Source organism: Triturus cristatus, chromosome 3_1 (assembly GCF_964204655.1).
Source record: "Triturus cristatus chromosome 3_1, aTriCri1.1, whole genome shotgun sequence".
NCBI lineage: Eukaryota > Metazoa > Chordata > Amphibia > Caudata > Salamandridae > Triturus > Triturus cristatus.
Window position 1 is genome coordinate 452452203 of NC_140583.1, and position 20352 is coordinate 452472554.

Here is a 20352-nt window from a genome sequence, read left to right on the forward strand (position 1 = left end):
TGTATTAGTAGTTCCAATGTAGTTTAAGAAATTTGAAATAAGATAGTGTTAGGAAATTAAGCAATAGGTGACCAACAGTAATAGGATTGAAGATCTGATTTATAAACGTTGAATCAAATGTTACTGCGCTTGCCTCTCCCAGTCAAAAACATTTTGGGGAGATTAACTGTACCACTAATCTTTTTTAGTTTCATTTTGGTTATGTCTTACATCAGCATCCAGGGGCAGGAGGGATACAGCAGTGAGTACTACCACCATGGAGCATGCAGTCGAGTGGGATGGAGGTGCCGCCACATGCTCAGATGGCTCTGTAGGGCCCAGTAAGTCCACCTGTTAACCCCTTCAATACTCATGACGGAATGGTTCCGTCATGAGCATCGGTGCCCCTGTGCTCATGACGGAACTATTCTGTTATGAGGACATGGGCAGGAAATCCCTCTGCTGCAGACAGCAGAGGGATTTCCTTCTCTCTCCCAAAGCCTCAGGAGCTGGGGAAGAGCTTCCCCAGCTCCCGAGACCCCCTTCCTAGTTTCTGTGCAATGACGATCAGCGCGCACGTCGCGCTGTTGTCATTGCACAGAAACCTAAACTGAAATGAGCCTCTTGGCTCATTTCAGTTTCACTTTCTATGTGCTCAGGGGGCTATCTCAGCCCCCGGGCACGCAGAAAGACGGGAGAGGTATCATTGGAAAGGGGAAAATCTCCCCTTTCCAATGGTACCCCTCGCCAGTGGACCCCTGCTTGTGTATTGCCCCATGAGGGCGATCCCCCAGCAGGGATCCACCCACTAGGCACCAGGGAGGGGGAGCGGCCCCTTGGGCAAGGGCTTTTGCTCCCCCTATATTAAAAAGGGCACATTTAGTCTTTCGACAGTAGCCCCCAATCTTCCCCCCGGGGTGGCAGAAAGCCCACTAGATACCAGGGATTTTTCTTTCATAATAATTAGGGGTGGGGGCTGCCCAATATGGGCATGCCAATTTACAGCCTTTCTGCCCCCCTGGCGGGCGTTGGAGGCAGTAGGCCCCAATCTGCCCCCTGTGGGGGGCAAAAAGCCCACTATATACGGCAGGGATCTTTTTTTTAATTATAATTTGTGGTGGGGGCTGCCCTATATGGGCATGCCCATGACCCCACCCCCCGAAAAAATGACAGCCGTTCTGCCCCCCCCTAGGGGGCAGATGGGGGGCAGATGGGGGCATTAGCCCCAAATCTGCCCCCGGGGGGGCAAAAAGCCCAGTAGACGCTAGGGATTTTTTGGGCAAATTTTAATTAGGGTGGGGGATTGGCATGCCCGTTTTGGGCAGTCGCCCACCCTAATTAAAATTTGCCCAACAAACTCCCTGGCATCTAGTGGACTTTCTGCCCCCCGGGGGCTGATTTGGGGCATTGGCCCCCAATCTACCCCAACGGGGGGGGGGGGGCAAAAAGCCCACTAGACACCAGGGATTTTTTGGGGGCAAATTTAAATTAGGGTGGGGGCTCCGAAAACGGGCATGCCCATGCCCCCACCCCCTCCCCGCAAAAATGACAGCCTTCCTGCCCCCCTGGGGGCAGATGGGGCAGTAGCCCCCAATCTGGCCCCCTGGGGGGCAATAAAACCCACTAGACGCCAGGGATTTTTGGGGGCAAATTTTACTTAGGGTGAGGGCATGCCTGTTTTGGGCAGCTCCAACTCTAATTAAAATTTGCCAAAAAAATCCCTGGTATTTAGTAGGCTTTCTGCATCCCCGGGGGGGCAAAAAGCCCACTAGTCACCAGGGATTTTTTGGGAGCAAATTTGAATTAGGGTGGGGGCTGCCCAAAACGGGCATGCCCATGCCCCCACCTCCTCCCCACAAAAATTACAGCCTTTCTGCTCCCCCAGGAGGCAGATGGGGCAGTATCCCCCAATCTGCCCCCCCCTGCGGGGCAAATAGCCCACTAGATGCCAGGGATTTTTTTGAGCAAATTTTAATTAGGGTGGGGGCTGCCCAAATTGGGGCAAACGTATTGGGGAGACATCAAAATTACCTATACACAAAACAACCTGAATTTGCAAGGGGGGTCACCTGGGTTTTTGGCCCCGGGCTCAGCGGCCATCTTGGGAAATTTCCAAACCCACACATTTCTGAAAAGTAGACACCCGGGGGGGTCCAGCAAGGTATGCCTTGCGTGCGTCCCCCAACATTTTCCTACCCAGAATCCCCTGTAAACCTCAAATTTAGCTGGAAAAAACCCATTTTTTTCTCAAATTTCTGTGTGGGAAAGTTCTGGAATCTCCGTGGATCCACAAAATTCCTTCCACCTAGTGTCCCCCCTGGTCTCCCGATAAAAATGGTACCTCACTTGTGTGGGTAAGCAAAGTGGCTGAAGCCCATATCGTATTGTGGAGACTTCAAAATTACCTATAACAAAACTACCTGGTTTTGGGGGGGCACCTGGTTTTTTGGCCCGGGGCTCACCGCCATCTAGGGACACCTAACAAATCCACACCTTTCTGAAAACTAGACACCCTGAGGTTTGCGTGGATTCCCCAACATTTCCCTACCCAGAATCCCCTGCAAACCTCAATTTTAGCTGAAAAAAATATATTTTCCACATATTTTTGCGTGGAATCACGGTAATGGCACAAATGTCCTACCACCCAGCGTTCCCCTTGTTCTCCCAAGTAAAATGATACCTCATTTGTGTGGGTGTCCAAAGCAGAACTGGCTAAAAACGTACTTTTAAACAAATGTAGCGCTAGGAATTCTCTGTGCTATATTCAAAATCCCTATGTTTTGGGCTCTTCCTAGCCACAGGCCTTTGGCCCACCCACACAAGTGAGGTATCATTTTACTCGGGAGAACAAGGGGAATGCTGGGTGGTAGGACATTTGTGCCGGCACGGTGATCCCACGCAAAAATGTATGGTAAAAGTGATTTTTTCAGCTACATTTGAGGTTTGCAGGGGATTCTGGGTAGGAAAACTTCGGGGGACCCACGCAAGCCATACATCGCTGGGCTCCCCTGGGTGTCTAGTTCTCAGAAATGTGTGGGTTTGGTAAGTTTCCCTAGATGGCCGCCGAGCCCGGGGCCAAAAACCAATGCGACACCCCTTGCAAAACCAGGTTGTTTTGTGATAGGTAATTTTGATGTCGCCTCAATAGGTTTTGGGCCCTTGCTGTCGTGAGTACTTGACCCACCCACGTGAGTAAGGCATCATTTTTATCGGGAGACCTGGGGAAACGCTGGGTGGGAGAAAATTTGTGGATCCATGTAGATTCCAGAACTTTCCCACACAGAAATTTGAGAAAAAAGTGATTTTTTCAGGTAAATTTGAGGTTTGCAGGGGATTCTGAGTAGGAAAACTTTAGGGGACTCAAGCAAGCCATAACTCGCTGGACTCCCCCGGGTGTCTAGTTTTCAGAAAAATGTGGGTCTGGTAGGTTTCCCTAGATGGCCGTCGAGCCCGGGGCCAAAAACTCATGGAACACACCTTGCAAAACCAGGTTGTTTTGTGATAGGTAATTTTGATGTCGCCTCAATAGGTTTTGGGTCCTTGTCTGTCGCGGGTACTTGACCCACCCACACGAGTGAGGTATCATTTTTATTGGGAGACCTAGGGGAACGCTGGGTGGGAGGAAATGTGCGGATCCACATAGATTCCAGAACTTTCCCACACAGAAATATGAGAAGAAAGAGATTTTTTTCAGCTAAATGTAAGGTTTGCATGGGATTTGGGGTAGGAAAATGTTAGGGGACCCACGCAAGCCATACCTCACTGGACTTCCCCGGTGTCTAGTTTTCAGAAATGTGTAGGTTTGGTAGGTTTCCTTAGATAACCGCCGAGCCCGGGACAAAAAGCTCATGGGATCCCCCTTGCAAAACCAGGTTTTTTTGTGATAGGTAATTTTGATGTTGCCTCAAAAGGTCTTGGGCCCTTGCCTGTCACGGGTCCTTGACCCACCCATACAAGTGAGGTACCATTTTTCTCGGAAGACTTTGGGGAATGCGGCTGAGTGGATACACACAAATTCCAGAACTTTTGCACCACAGAAATGTGAGGAAAATGTGGTTTTTTTGGACAATTTTTTTAGTGTTTGCAAGGGATTCTGGGTAAAAGAAAGGCATTCAAGTCTCCCCATCCTGTATTCCCCTGGGTGTCTAGTTTTAAAAAATGTATAGGTTTGCTAGGTTTCCCTAAGTGCCGGCAGAGCTAGGGTTCAAAAAAACTACAGCTAGGCACTTTGCCAAAAAAGGGGTCATTTTTCACTGTGCAATTGTGGTGTGTCCACGTTGCGTTTTGCGCCATTTCCTGTTGCGTGCACAAGGCCTATACACACAAGTGAGGTACCATTTGTCTCGGAAGACATTGGGAACGTGGGGCGGGGGGGAAATTTGGGGATCCACACAGATTCCAGAACTTCCCACCACAGAAACGTGAGGAAAATGTGTTTTTTTTTACAATTTTTAAGGTTTGCAAGGGATTCCACGTTGCGTTTTGCGACATTTCCTGTTGCAGGCACTAGGCCTACCCACACAAGTGAGGTACCGTTTTTCTCTGAAGATTTTGGGGAACGCGGAGTGAGCATACATTTGAGGATCCACGCAGATTCCCGGACTGTCCACCACAGAAATGTGAGGAAAATGTGTTTTTTTGGACAGTTTTTTAGGTTTGCAAGGGATTCTGGGTAACAGAACCTGGTGAGAGGCAGTCCAGTCACCCCATCCTGGATTCCCCTGGGTGTCTAGGTTTCAAAAATGTATAGGTTTGCTAGGTTTCTCTAGGTGCTGGCAGAGCTAGGGTTACAAAACTACAGCTAGGCACTTTGCCAGAAAAGCGTCATTTTTCACTGTGAAATTGTGGTGTGTCCACGTTGCGTTTTGCACTGTTTCCTGTCACAGGCACTAGGCCTACCCACACAAGTGAGGTACCATTTTTCTCAGAAGTCTTTGGGGAACGCGGGGTGGGTGGAAATTTGAGGATCCACGCAGATTCCCGAACTTTCCACCACAGAAATGTGAGGAAAATTTGTTTTTTTGGACAATTTTTTAAGTTTGCAAGTGATTCTGGGTAACAGAACCTGGTGAGAGGCAGTCCAGTAACCCCATCCTGGATTCCCCTGCGTGTCTAGGTTTCAAAAATCTATAGGTTTGCTAGGTTTCCCTAGGTGCCGGCAGAGCTAGGGTTAAACAACTACAGCTAGGCACTTTGCTAAAAAAGCGTCATTTTTCACTGTGAAATTGTGGTGTGTCCACGTTGCGTTTTGCACTGTTTCCTGTCGCGGGCACTAGGCCTACCCACACAAGTGAGGTACCATTTTTCTCGGAAGATTTTGGGGAATACTAGGTGGGTGGAAATGTGTGGATCCACGCAGATTCCAGCACTTTCCACCACAGAAAAGTAAGGAAAATTTTGTTTTTTAGACTATTGTTTAGGTTTACAAGGGATTGTTGGTAACAGAACCTGGTGAGAGGCAGTGAATTCAGCCCACACTGGATTCCCCTGGGTGTCTAGTTTTAAAAAATGTATCAGTTTGCTTGGTTTCCCTAGGCACTGGCAGAGCTAGGGTTAAAAAGCAACAGCTAGGCACTTAGCCAAAAAAGGGTGATTTTTCACTGTGAAATTGTGGCATGTCCATCAATCAATCAAAACATTTATGGAGCGCGCTACTCACCCGTGAGGGTCTCAAGGCGCTGAAAGGGTGGGGGGTTGCTGCTACTGCTCGAAAAGCCAGGTCTTGAGGAGTTTCCTGAAGGTTAGGTGGTCCTGGGTTGTTCGTAGGTGTGCGGGGAGGGAGTTCCATGTTTTGGCTGCCAGGTAGGAGAACGATCTTCCTCCGGCGGTGTTTCTGCGAATCTGTGGAACGGTGGCGAGGATGAGGCTGGCGGAGCGGAGCTGGCGGGTGGGAGTGTAGAGCGAGAGGCGGTTGCTGAGGTATTCGGGGCCTATGTCGTGGAGCACTTTGTGTGCGTGGGTGAGGAGCCTGAATGTGATCCTCTTGTTGACGGGGAGCCAGTGCAGTTTTGTCAGGTGGGCGGATATGTGGCTGTGGCGAGTGATGTCGAGGATGAGTCGTGCGGAGGTGTTCTGTATGCATTGTAGTCGTTTCTGAAGTTTGGCGGTGGTTCCTGCGTATAGGGTGCTTCCGTAGTCCAGTCGGCTGGTGACGAGGGCCTGGGTGATCGTCTTTCTGGTTTCGGTGGGGATCCACCGGAAGATCTTTCGGAGCATGCGCAGGGTGTTGAAACATGATGACGAGACGGCGTTGACTTGCTTGGTCATCGTGAGGGAGGAGTCCAGGATGAATCCCAGGTTGCGTGCGTGGTCCGAGGGTGTCGGTGCAGAGCCCAGTGCTGAGGGCCACCAGGAGTAGTCCCAGGCAGCTGAGGATTGTCCGAGGATGAGGACCTCCGTCTTGTCTGAGTTCAGCTTCAGTCGGCTGAGCTTCATCCATTCTGCGACGTCTTTCATTCCTTCCTGTAGGTTGGTTTTGGCGGTGGCTGGGTCTTTGGTGAGGGAGAGTATCAGCTGGGTGCCGTCGGCGTAGCAGATGATGTTGATGTTGTGTTTGCGTGCGATGGCGGCGAGGGGGCTCATGTAGATATTGAAGAGGGTAGGGCTGAGCGATGAGCCTTGGGGTACGCCACAGATGATCTTGGTGGCTTCTGAGTGGAAGGGAGGGAGGCGGACTCTCTGGGTTCTGTCGGAGAGGAACGAGGTGATCCAGTCCAGGGCCTTTCCTTGGAGCCCAGTGTTGAAGAGGCGGGTTATTAGGGTGCGATGGCATACGGTATCGAAGGCTGCCGAGAGGTCCAGGAGAATGAGGGCGGTTGTTTCTCTGTTGTCCATCAGGGTCCTGATGTCGTCGGTGGCTGCGATGAGGGCAGTCTCGGTGCTGTGGTTGGCTCGGAATCCGGACTGGGATGGGTCGAGAGAGTTGTTTGCCTCGAGGAAAGCAGTCAGCTGTTTATTGACGGTCTTCTCGATGACTTTAGCCAGGAAGGGGAGAAGAGAGATGGGGCGGAAGTTCTTGAGGTCTTTGGGGTCCGCTGTGGGTTTCTTCAGAAGGGTGTTGAGTTCTGCGTGCTTCCAGCTCTCAGGGAAGGCGGCTGACGCGAGCGAGATGTTTATGACGTTTCGGAGATGGGGTGCGATGATGGTGTCCGCTTTGTTGAAGATATGATGGGGGCATGGGTCCGAGGGGGAGCCGGAGTGGATGGAGTTCATGATGTTGGTGGTGTCTTCAGTGCTGATGGGGGTCCAGGCACTGAGGGTGGTGGTGGGGGTTGCTGGTTCGGTGACTGGAGGCGGAGTCTGGGGTCCGAAGCTGTCGTGTATATCTGCGATCTTCCGGTGGAAGAACGTGGCGAGGGAGTTGCAGAGTTCTTGTGATGGTGTGATGTCGTTGTTGCTGGCGCTGGGGTTGGAGAGCTCTTTGACGATGTTGAAGAGTTCCTTGCTGTTGTGGGTGTTGTTGTCTAGTCGCTCCTTGAATGATGTCCTTTTGGTGGTACGGATCAGCTGGTGGTGTTCGCGGGTGGCGATCTTGAGGGCCGTCATGTTTTCTGTAGTTCGGTCATGGCGCCAGGTTTTTTTGAGGGTTCGGCAGGAGTTCTTTGATTCTTTGAGGGCGTCGGTGAACCATGAAGTTTTCCTGTTGCCGGTCATGCCTGGGGGATTCTTCAGTGGTGCGAGGTCGTCGGTGCAGTTGGTGATCCACTGTGCGAGGTTGTGGGCTGTGTCGTTGGTGTCGGTGGTGTTGGCTGGTGGGTTCTGGCTCAGCGATGAGTGGAGCTGGACTGTGGTGATTTTGCTCCAGCATCTGCGGGGGATTTGTGGCCTGCGGTGGTGGGATGTATTTTTTTTTAAGGTGATGTGGATGCATCTGTGGTCGGTCCAGTGTAGTCCAGAGGAGTGGCTAAAGGAGACGTGGTTGCTGGCGGAGAAGAAGGGGTCAAGTGTGTGGCCAGTGATGTGGGTGGGGGTGTTCACCAGTTGCTTGAGTCCGAGGTTGGCGAGGTTGTCGAGCAGGGTGGTGGTGTTGTTGTCGCTGTTTTTCTCCAGGTGGAAGTTCAGGTCCCCAAGGAGGATGTATTCTGGTGAGGCTAGGGCGTGCGGGCTGATGAAGTCGGCGATGGTTTCGTTGAATTGTGTGCGTGGGCCCGGGGGTCTGTAGATGAGCGTTCCTCTAAGTGTGGTCTTGGGGTCGGTGTGGATCTGGAAGTGAAGGTGTTCGGCGGCAGAGAGTGTGTCTTCGGTGATGGTCGTGATGTTGATGGTGTTCCTGTAGATGATGGCGATTCCTCCTCCGGTTTGCTTGATGCGGTCCTTCCGGGTGATCTTGTAGCCGTCCGGGATGGCTATGGCGATGTCGGGGGCCGAGGAGGCGTTCATCCAGGTTTCCGTGAGGAAGGCGACGTCTGGTGCTGTTGTGTCGAGGAGGTCCCACAGTTCGACGGCGTGTTTGTGGACGGAGCGTGTGTTGAGGAGGATGCACTTGAGGTGGTTGTTGTTGTTGCGAGGCCCGGTGGGTGGTCTGCAGGTTCGGAGGCAGGTGTATTTGCAGGCTTGACAGGTGAAGGCTCCGTGGGTTCGCTTCGGGGTGGCTCGGTAGCAGGCGGGTGTTCCTCCGGTGTTGAGTGCATTGAGGGCGGCGGAGTCGTATCTCAGTCGGGGGCTCTGGGTGCGGCTGGGGCCAGGGGTTCTGGCGCTGGGCATGGTCCTGGTGCGGACGGGCGCAGGCGGGCTTGCCTTAGGCACGATTTCGGCATGCCTTCGGCAAGCCTGCGGCGCGCCCGCTGCGCACGGCCGCTGCGCGGCCTCCATATGAGGGGCTGTGGGAGGGAGGAGCAGCTGGGAGGCGGGAACGGGGTGGCGAATGGGGACAGCGGGGGTGGGGCTGCAGGGACGCAGCGGTGGGAGAACGGTGGTACGGAGGGAGACGGGGGAGGGGGCACAAGGGCAGCGATGAACGAGGCACTCACAGTGAACAGGGGCACAGAATGAAAACGGGGAGAGGGGGCACAGGGCACACAGGAAAACGAGGCAACAGAGATCAGGGGCACAGAATGAAAAACGGGCAGGACAACAGGAAACAACCGTAAGCAGGGTCACAGCGGACTTACTCTGGCGGCAGGCGCAGCGAGGCACTAGCGGGGTAGTGCCACAGGAGGACCGTGTGGCGGCTGGGGGGCGACCTACCTGCTGGCAGGGTCATGTTGCACTCTGCGCCGTTTCCTGTCACGGACACTAGGCCTACCCACACAAGTGAGGTACTGTTTTTCTCGGAAGACTGTGGGGAACGTGGGGTTGGTGGAAATTCGTGAATCCACGCAGATTCCAGAACTTTCCACCACCGAAATGTGAGGAAAATGTGTTTTTTTTGACAATTTTAAGGTTTGCAGGAGATTCTGGGAAAAGTCACCCCATCCTGGATTCCCCTGGGTGTCTAGTTTTCAAAAATGCATAGGTTTACTAGGTTTCCTGAGGTGCTGGCAGAGCTAGGGTTCAAAAACTACAGCTGGGTACTTTGCCAAAAAAGTGTCATTTTTCGCCGTGAAATTGTGGTGTGTTCATGTTGCCTTTTGCGCCATTTCCTGTCATGGCCACTAGGCCTACCCACACAAGTATGGTACCATTTTTCTCGGAAGACTTTGGGGAACGCGGGGTGGGTGGAAATTTGTGGATCCACGCAGATTCCCGAACTTTCCACCACAGAAATGTGAGGAAAAAGTGTTTTTTTGACAATTTTATTTAGGTTTGCAAGGGATTCTGGGTAACAGACCCTGGTGAGAGGCAGTCAAGTCACCCCATCCTGGATTCCCCTGGGTGTCTAGTTTTCAAAAATGTATAGGTTTGCTTGGTTTCCCTAGGTGCCGGCAGAGCTAGGGTTAAAAAACGACAGCTAGGCACTTTGCCAGAAAAGTGTCATTTTTCACTGTGAAATTGTGCTGTGTCCACGTTGCGTTTTGCACTGTTTCCTGTTGCGGGCACTAGGCCTACCCACACAAGTGAGGTACCATTTTTCTCGTAAGATTTTGGGGAACGCTAGGTGGGTGGACATTTGTGGATCCACGCAGATTCCAGAACTTTCCACCACAGAAATGTGAGGAAAATTTTGTTTTTTAGACCATTGTTTAGGTTTACAAGGGATTCTGGGTTACAGAATCTGGTGAGAGACAGTCAAGTCACCCCATCCTGGATTCCCCTGGGTGTCTAGTTCTCAAAAATGTATAGGTTTGCTAGGTTTCCCTAGGTGCCGGCAGAGCTAGGGTTAAAAAGTTACAGCTAGGCACTTTGCCAGCAAAGGGTGATTTTTAACTGTGAAATTGTGGCATGTCCATGTTGCATTTTGCGCCGTTTCTTGTCGCGGGCACTAGGCCTACCCCCACAAGTGAGGTACTGCTTATCTCGGAAGACTGTGGGGAACGTGGGGTGGGTGGAAATCTATGGATCCACGCAGATTCCAGATGTTTCCACCACAGAAATGTGAGGAAAATGTGTTTTTTTCGACAATGTTTAGGTTTGCAAGGGATTCTGGGTAACAGAACCTGGTGAGAGGCAGTCAAGTCACCCCATCCTGGATTTTCCTGCATGTCTAGTTTTAAAAAATGTATAGGTTTGCTAGGTTTCCCTAAGTGCCGGCAGAGCTTGGGCTCAAATACCACAGATAAGCACTTTGCCATAAAAGGGTCATTTTTCACTGTGAAATTGTAGTGTGTCCATGTTGCGTTTTGCGCAGTTTCCTGTCGCGGCCACTAGGCTTACCCACACAAGTGAGGTACCATTTTTCTCGGAAGACTTTGGGGAATACGGGTGGGTGATAATTTGTGGATGCACACAGATTCCAGAACTTTCCACCAGAGAAATGTGAGAAAAATGTGTTTTTCTTTACAATGTTTTAGGTTTGCAAGGGATTCTGGGTAACAGAACCTGGTGTGAGCCAGTCAAGTCACCCCATCCTGGATTCCCCTGGGTGTCTAGTTTTTAAAAATGTATAGGTTTGCTAGGTTTCCTGAGGTGCCGGCAGAGCTAGGGTTCAAAAACTACAGCTGGATTCTTTGCCAAAAAAGTGTCATTTTTCACTGTGAAATTGTGGTGTGTCCATGTTGCCTTTTGCGCAATTTCCTGACGAGGCCACTAGGCCTACCCACACAAGTGAGGTACCATCTTTCTCGGAAGACTTTGGGGAACGCAGAGTGGGTGGAAATTTGTGGATCTACGCAGATTCCAGAACTTTCCACCACAGAAATGTGAGGAAAATTTGTTTTTTTGACCATTTTTTAGGTTTGCAAGGCATTCTGAGTTACAGAATCTGGTGAGAGGCAGTCAAGTCACCCCATCCTGGATTCTCCTGGGTGTCTAGTTTTAAAAAATGTATAGGTTTGCTAGGTTTCCCTAGGTGCCGGCAGAGCTAGGATTAAAAAAACTACAGCTAGGCCCTTTGCCAAAAAAGCGCCATTTTTCACTGTGAATTTGTGGTGTGTCCACGTTGCGTTTTGCGCTGTTTCCTGTTGCAGGCACTAGGCCTGCCCACACAAATGAGGTACCATTTTTCTCGTAAGACTTTGGGGAACGCTAGGTGGGTGGAAATTTGTGGATCCACGCAGATTACAGAACTTTCCACCACAGAAATATGAGGAAAAATTGGTTTTTTAGACAATTTGATAGGTTTGAAAGGGATTCTGGGTAACAGAACCTGGTGAGAGGCAGTCAATTCACCCCACCGTGGATTCCTCTGGGTGTCTAGTTTTAAAAAATGTATCAGTTTGCTAGGTTTCCCTAGGTTCTGGCAGACCTAGGGTTAAAAAACTACAGCTAGGCACTTTGCCAAAAAAGGGAAATATTTTGCCGCCAAATTGTGGTGTGTCCATCCATGTTGCCTTTTGCGCCATTTCCTGTCGTGGCCACTAGGCCTACCCACACAAGTGAGGTACAATGTTTCTCGGAAGACATTGGGGAACGCAGGGTGGGTGAAAATTTGTGGATCTACGCAGATTCCCGAACTTTCCACCACAGAAATGTGACAAAAATGTGTTTTTTATGACAATTCTTTAGGTTTGCAAGGGATTCTGGGTTACAACATCTGGTGAGAGGCAGTCAAGTCACCCCATACTAGATTCCCCTGGGTGTCTAGTTTTCAGAAATGTATAGGTGTGCTAGGTTTCCCTAGCTGCCGGCAGAGCTAGGGTTAAAAAACTACAGCTAGGCACTTTGCCAAAAGAGCGTCATTTTTCACTGTGAAATTGTGGTGTGTCCACGTTGTGTTTTGCGCTGTTTCCTGTTGCGGGCACTAGGCCTACCCACACAAGTGAGGTACCATTTTTCTCGTAAGACTTTGGGGAACGCTAGGTGGGTGAAAATTTGTGGATCCACGCAGATTCCAGAACTTTCCACCGCAGAAATGTTTGGAAAATTTGTTTTTTTAGAAAATTTGTTAGGTTTGCAAGGGATTCTGGGTTACAGAACCTGGTGAGAGGCAGTCAATTCACCCCACCCTGGATTCCCCTGGGTGTCTAGTTTTAAAAAATGTATCAGTGTGCTAGGTTTCCCTAGGTGCTGGCAGAGCTAGGGTTAAAAAAGGACAACTAGGCACCTTGCCAAAAAAAGGATCATTTTTCACTGGGCAATTGTGGTGTATCCGCGTTGCGTTTTCCACCGTTTCCTGTTGCGGGCACTAGGCCTACCACACAAGTGATGTACAATTTTTCTCGGAAGACTGTGGAGAACGCGGGGTGGGTAGAAATCTATGAATCCTCGCAGATTCCAGATCTTTCCACCACAGAAATGTGAGGAAAATGAGTTTTTTTTGACAATTTTTAGGTTTGCAAGGGATTCTGGGTAACAGAACCTGGTGAGAGGCAGTCAAGTCACCCCATCCTGGATTTTCCTGGGTGTCTAGTTTTCAAAAATGTATAGGTTTGCTAGGTTTTCCTAAGTGCCGGCAGAGCTAGGGTTCAAATACCACTGCTAGGCACTTTGCCAAAAAAGGGTCATTTTTCACTGTGAAATTGTAGTGTGGCCATGTTGCACTTTGCGCAGTTTACTGTCGTGGTCACTAGGCCTACCCATACAAGTGAGGTACCATTTTTCTCGGAAGACTTTGGGGAACGCGGGGTGGGTGGACATTTGTGGATTCATGCTGATTCCAGAACTTTCCACCACAGACATGTGAGAATGATGTGTTTTTTTTGACAATTTTCTAGGTTTGCAAGGGATTCTGGGTAACAGAACCTGGTGAAAGGTAGTCAAGTCAACCCATCCTGGATTCCCCTGGGTGTCTAGTTTTAAAAAATGTATAGGTTTGCTAGGTTTCTCTAGGTGTCGGCAGAGCTAGGGTTCAAAAACTACAACTAGGCATTTTGCAAAAAAAGGGTAATTTTTCATTGTGAAAATATGGTTTGTTCACATTGCGTTGTGAGCCGTTTCCTGTCGTGGGCACTATGCCTATGTGAAATATTTCGATATACGGGTGGGGGTTGGCAATACGTTTTAGGTTGAGATGAGTTGTTCTTTTATTGCTGATATACTTTCCAGAAGACTACAATACACAGTATCCCTCTAGACCTATATTGCTTTATGTCAAGTTTTTGTGGGCTCACATATAAGAAGCACAAAACACCTTTATATACACATAGTTATTATATCTTTTTTATTTAGTTTCTTTTTTCATCATTTTTACGTACGAAATTCATCCCTTTTTTTAAAACATACAAAAATTTCTTTTTATATACAAAACAATCCAAGTCGTGCAAAAATGTAACAGTCTTTGCATATATATATTGAATTTAAGAAAGCAGAATTTGTGAATATCCAAAAGACAGAAAATCCCCATACCATTTACACCTCACACATTTCACATTCATATCACTGTCATCCATAATATGCATACTACCCAGCCCAGAGCGAAACAGCATGCACAGAAAAAACTAACAGGGGTGAACCGCTCAACCCTCTGATGCTGTGCTGAACGCTGAGGTGTGTCATACAGACTGGTCGACGCGCGTTTCGATGGCTTAATCCTCTTTAAATGCCATTTTCTTCAAGACCTGTTACTTAGTGATTTTGTAACGGGCAAGATGAGGGGGATAAATTTTCTGAAAAGAAAATATGGGATGTCATTTTACTAGATGTCTGATCTAATATTTATTTGTTAGAAGCCCACAGGAGAAATCTTACATTATCCCCAGAAAAAATGATTAAAATATTTTTCATGCTATCTGAGTTGCAAAAGTGCCACTTGGCGGTGTTCTCAATGAGTGAAATAGACCCACATCCATAGAGAAACATCAAAAAGGGTGAAGTAAAAAGAGATAGACTGCACCTAAAGCGGAGGCAGATAGTTTTGGGTCACAATCCAAAGATAGAAACCACACATATACAAAAGAACATGTGAAATCTGTAAAGTCATTTAGGTCCTCCTATATATGCTCATTCTTCTCACAGATCATGGCAGGAAAGCCACAGGGGGAACTGACTGAAGAAAGAAAAAGCATAATAGTACTTCCTACCTGTTTGATGTTGCTGTGTGGGTAGCGATAAGTGCTTTATGTGGTTTCATACATATACCCACCGCTACTATCTTGCTCTACACACGGCTATGAGAAAGCACATATGGCCAGCGATTAGACTTTGCACGTTTATTTTTTTTAAAAGTCAGAGATATTTCTAAAGAGGTATTTTTTGTTATATGAGTACCTTCTATGTTCAAATCCCACATACATGATATTTACCTTTCAAGCTACTTCATGATATCAGAATTGGATGAAATTATCTTGTCACAAAATAAGTGCTCTGCAGTATAATTGTAAAAATGCAGCTTAGGGTGCCAACCTTCGTGTTGTCGTCTCGTCTCTACATATAAGGACATATAAGGACAAAAAATATCACCAGAAAAAAAGTGTAATTACTACTTATCACTGTTCTTTAAATGTTATACTTGTAATGGTTCAAAAAAGGCTTATTATTTTGTATAAGGAGAGTTAATGTATTGTTATGTATAGTCCTCATGGACACTGAAAAATATGAGGAAAAAGTACACCAAATGTTAGCCGTGGTTGAACATTACAGACCCATAAAATCAGGGGCGATCACCAAGTTGAAAGAACTAATTGACCACGTAACTAGCAAAGCCTATGAAGAAGACACTATCTGTGAGAAAGAATACTTGTTTCTGAATAAAACTAACACAGTTATTCCAGCACTATCTGGTGTGCCCAAAACACACAAAAATACCACAGATCCACCACTACGTCCAATAGTATCTTCCATAAATTCCTCCACTGAACCTTTGTCCAAATACGTGGATGCGTTCCTGTGCCCATTAACAACTCAGTATAAATCTTATATCAAAGACACAGGGGACATTATAAACAAACTGGAACATGTACCATATGACCCCAATTGTGAGATTCTAGTTACACTAGATATCGAAGCATTGTACACTAACATACCACAACAACAAGCAGTAGAAGCAGTTAGGACCCTCCTAGAAAGAACATCAGGAGAGAGGCCTGACGCCTTCATAGTGGAGTGTTTAGAAATAGTACTAAAAAATAACTACTTCGATTTCAAAGGGGACCTATACCATCAAGTCAAAGGGACCAGTAGGGGGCATCTTGTGCCCCCAGTGTAGCCAACATCTATATGGGTGAATACGAACTGAAACATATTTTCAATGAAATGGCACCGTTCTATTAGAATGTTCACAGATGGCACAGATTTATTGATGACATCTTTTTTATCTGGCGAGGAGATGAGGAAACACTGACAATCTTCATTGACTGGCTGAATGCCAGTGATGAAAATTTGAAATTTACCTGCCATAGAAGCACCATATCGGTAGAATTCTTGGATATTATCATCAAGGCAGATGGGGGTGAAATCTCTGTCGATTTTTTCAGGAAACCTACATCTAAGAATACTATTTTATCACATACGAGCTACCACCCTAACTGTCAAAAAGACTCCATTCCCTTCGGTGAGTTTTTGCGAATTAGACGCAATTGTTCTAGCATCAGGGACTTTGATATACATGGGGAAGACTTAAAACAGAGACTGTTATCACGCGGCTACCCAAAACGTCTGATTAGATCTGCCTACAAGAGGGCACGTTATTACAATCGCGATGCCTTACTAGCAGGGAATACACGTCCCAAAAATGATAGAAAGGTTTGTGTTATAAACCACTCGACTTTGAACTTTAAGATCAAGAAGATTTTTAACAAAAACTGGCATAGCTTGAATACAAATGAAGAGCAGGAGACCATCCAGAAACCAATTCTTGCATATCGTAGAAACATGAATCTCAAAGATAGCCTAGTCCATACGAGGCCTAAGTACAATCAATCTAGCTTACAAACTACCTTGGTGGGACCCCCTATTCTGGGGAACCACAAATGTGGCACATGCATTGCATGTGACAGCGCCATAGTTACTGAAACCTGGAACTACCGCGGGAAGAAAGGGAAACTACGTGATTTTACCAACTGCAGGAGTCAGAATCTTGTTTATCTTATCCTGTGCCCATGCACCCTGGACTATGTGGGAGAGACAGGTCGCGAGTTTAGAACTCACTACAGTGAACACAGATCAGCAATCAAGACACGAAAATGATCATGCCCAATGGTCCAACATTGCATTGATCTTAAACATAATGAAAATGAACTGAGGTGGCTGATCCTGGAAAAGGTAAGACACACCCCAGGCAAGGACACAAAAGAGGTTCGGAAAGTACGAGAAACCTATTGGATTTACACTCTGGACACAGTTAAAATCGGTCTAAATGAGGAAATAGTGTGGCACACGAGATGATGTGCAGCCAAGACAACACATTATTGGCATGTTGTTTCCGTGACCTCCCTTTTTCATTTATCTAAGTCAGACTGGCATTACATATAATTATGACAATTGCCATCATTTTTATCAATACTCTGTTTATTATCGTACGAGTGGCTTTATATCATCTCTATGTCAAATACTGCGCGACATGAGAAACATGTTGGAGGGATGAGAAACCCCTGATTCTCTCATAAGTATTATATTCAAATAAACAACTTATTGATATCGTATAGTACATATGAGGTATTACTCACGTATGTGTACTATGTCTGTACCCATACCATACCTGTGACATCTCACTTTGCCACATTTAGTCTGTTCCATTATCAAGGGCGTTTTACCATTGCAAAGTCGTCCCCAAGTGAGCGTAGAATTTCAGTTTTATGGTTGAACAATTTAGGCTTTGACTACCTACACATAGTGTGGAACACACTGTATCACTGTACTCCTATTTTTGATATGGGGGCAATAACATTTGACACTCTAATTAAAGAGTAATGTCCCCCTTCTTGTACTTTCTCCCCTTTCCGTGGTTTTTTTTGGGGGGGGGAGGTCATAAATGATAACAGCCATAGCATTAAAATACTGCATACGCCTTTGCAGGAGGTACCGCATGTTGCAAATCCTGCTATAAGCATTCTTAACCACCAACATTTCTTTTTCAATGCGGCCAGCCTTATTCCCCTTATACCAAGGTTACCATTTACCCATTCCAAGATGGCGTCGGCGTTTTTTAAACATTGGCGAGATTATATTCATAACCCACTTGTCGTGTTGAATATCTAAGATATGAGAATCTTTGGAACCAAATATTTTTTCCTTCTTATTCTTGATGGATAAGGTATACACACATATATATATGCCTATCTCTCTCAGAGGTAGGGAATATATATGGAATTGGATCTCTCAATATTCACTCAAAGATGGCGTCATAGAATAACAAAGCCATTCATCCAATTAAAGAGTGAGCCGACGCATAGGTAATGACGTCATGGCGCCTCGCGGGTGTTTCGCATTAGAGTTACCTTGTCAGCCTTGTTTAGGATATAAAAAGGCAGAGCTAACTACCGCGTTTTTGCGGAATTGTTACAACACAGGGGCTGCCGTTCGTGCGAAATTCTCCATTCTCCTAAGGTAAGGTGCATGTCGGCGGTACTGTGTAGATACTATCTGTATATATTATAGAACGGGAACGAATTGATCCCCTCTATATTTCAAATTTTTAAAAAAAAATTCGTATCAAGCATAGGAGTAAAAACATTTTCAAGTTAATGCCTGAGGTTCGGGTCCGTATATCACCAGTTCCCTAATATATTTGGGACTATTGCTGAATACATCTGTGACAACATTGGGAGAAATTTATAACTGACCAATAGACTCGACAGTAATTATGAGGCTTTTCCTCATGATAGCCTGCCAGATAGTATCCATAGCTCAAAGATGAGGGTAACCGATAAACCTCTATGAGAACGGAGAAGCCAGTGTTCTTCTGCTTTGTGCACTACACAATATTCGGTTAAAAAGAGTTTTCTCTTTGTACAGACACAGAGATTTATGTTGCAACAAAAAACCTAATATCATTCACCCATTCGCAAGCATTCGAACAAGGTAATACCATCTAACGTGTAATGTTGGAAAAATATCAGTAGAGGAACTCTTTAATTCATAAAAAACATTGATCAAAATGTATTAATAAGGTAAAAAGCATATATCATGGTCACAGTATATCACAAATTAAGGACGAAACAGATACATCGGCTAAAATTTGAACCTCAACCGCGACAGTAAGGTGGAAAAATACACATAAAACAAAACTTTCAATATAAATAACCAATTAAAAGAAACCCCACAAAAGGACATACATGTAGACGTATAATAGGAGGAACAATGACAAACATCCAGGTTATGTCTTGGATGTGTGGATTTGTTGTACAAGTAAACAGACACAGTCTGGTGACAATGCACCCTAGTTACTCGAAGTTCTGTTCTGTGACAAATTCCACCAAGTAATCTATGCGTCGACGCGTTTCGGTGGTGAGTTGTGATAAAGACCACCTTCTTCAGGACTGACAATTTGAGATTCCTCCACAGAATACCTTTAACAAATGTCCATCACTGTCCCAAAGAAATTGTTGACAGGCGGGTTGGCGGTTAGGGTAATACCTATCTTTGGCATGTATCTTTTATCTTGATCCAACAAGGTGGGACCTCACCGCATATAGGTTGTATTCATAATCTCGACGTTTTTTAAAAAAAAAGGCAGATCCCGAATCTATTTGGTTGATCTTCAGGGACGATACGATCTCCTATCTGGTGATGTACAAATGGATAATTTGTTGGGTTCCCAATGCATATATTTATGTGAGCCGTTCAATCAGGGCCAGGGAAATGTTTGTTTTGTTCTATCTAGGCGATCCGGAATCGTGCGACGTTTGTTTGAACGCGCACTGCTACTGACGCAGCGACACCCTAAACTTCGGGTGAACAAAACAAACATTTCCCTGGCCCTGATTGAACGGCTCACATAAATATATGCATTGGGAACTCAACAAATTATCCATTTGTACATCACCAGATAGGAGATCGTATCGTCCCTGAAGATCAACCAAATAGATTCGGGATCTGCCTTTTTTTTTAAAAAACGTCGAGATTATGAATACAACCTATATGCGGTGAGGTCCCACCTTGTTGGATCAAGATAAAAGATACATGCCAAAGATAGGTATTACCCTAACCGCCAACCCGCCTGTCAACAATTTTTTTGGGACAGTGATGGACATTTGTTAAAGGTATTCTGTGGAGGAATCTCAAATTGTCAGTCCTGAAGAAGGTGGTCTTTATCACAACTCACCACCGAAACGCGTCGACGCATAGATTACTTGGTGGAATTTGTCACAGAACAGAACTTCGAGTAACTAGGGTGCATTGTCACCAGACTGTGTCTGTTTACTTGTACAACAAATCCACACATCCAAGACATAACCTGGATGTTTGTCATTGTTCCTCCTATTATACGTCTACATGTATGTCCTTTTGTGGGGTTTCTTTTAATTGTTTATTTATATTGAAAGTTTTGTTTTATGTGTATTTTTCCACCTTACTGTCGCGGTTGAGGTTCAAATTTTAGCCGATGTATCTGTTTCGTCCTTAATTTGTGATATACTGTGACCATGATATATGCTTTTTACCTTATTAATACATTTTGATCAATGTTTTTTATGAATTAAAGAGTTCCTCTACTGATATTTTTCCAACATTACACGTTAGATGGTATTACCTTGTTCGAATGCTTGCGAATGGGTGAATGATATTAGGTTTTTTGTTGCAACATAAATCTCTGTGTCTGTACAAAGAGAAAACTCTTTTTAACCGAACAGTTATTGGTGCTCTATCTCTTTGTACGTGATTGAGCCCCTCTCCTTGTTTTACAAAACACTACACAATATTGCATTATAAATTATACACTTTTAGCTGTAACAACTATAAGTTAATATATGCTGTCTATGAAGAGATTACTTCACTAGTCCCCTGTGTAACCAACGCATTCTG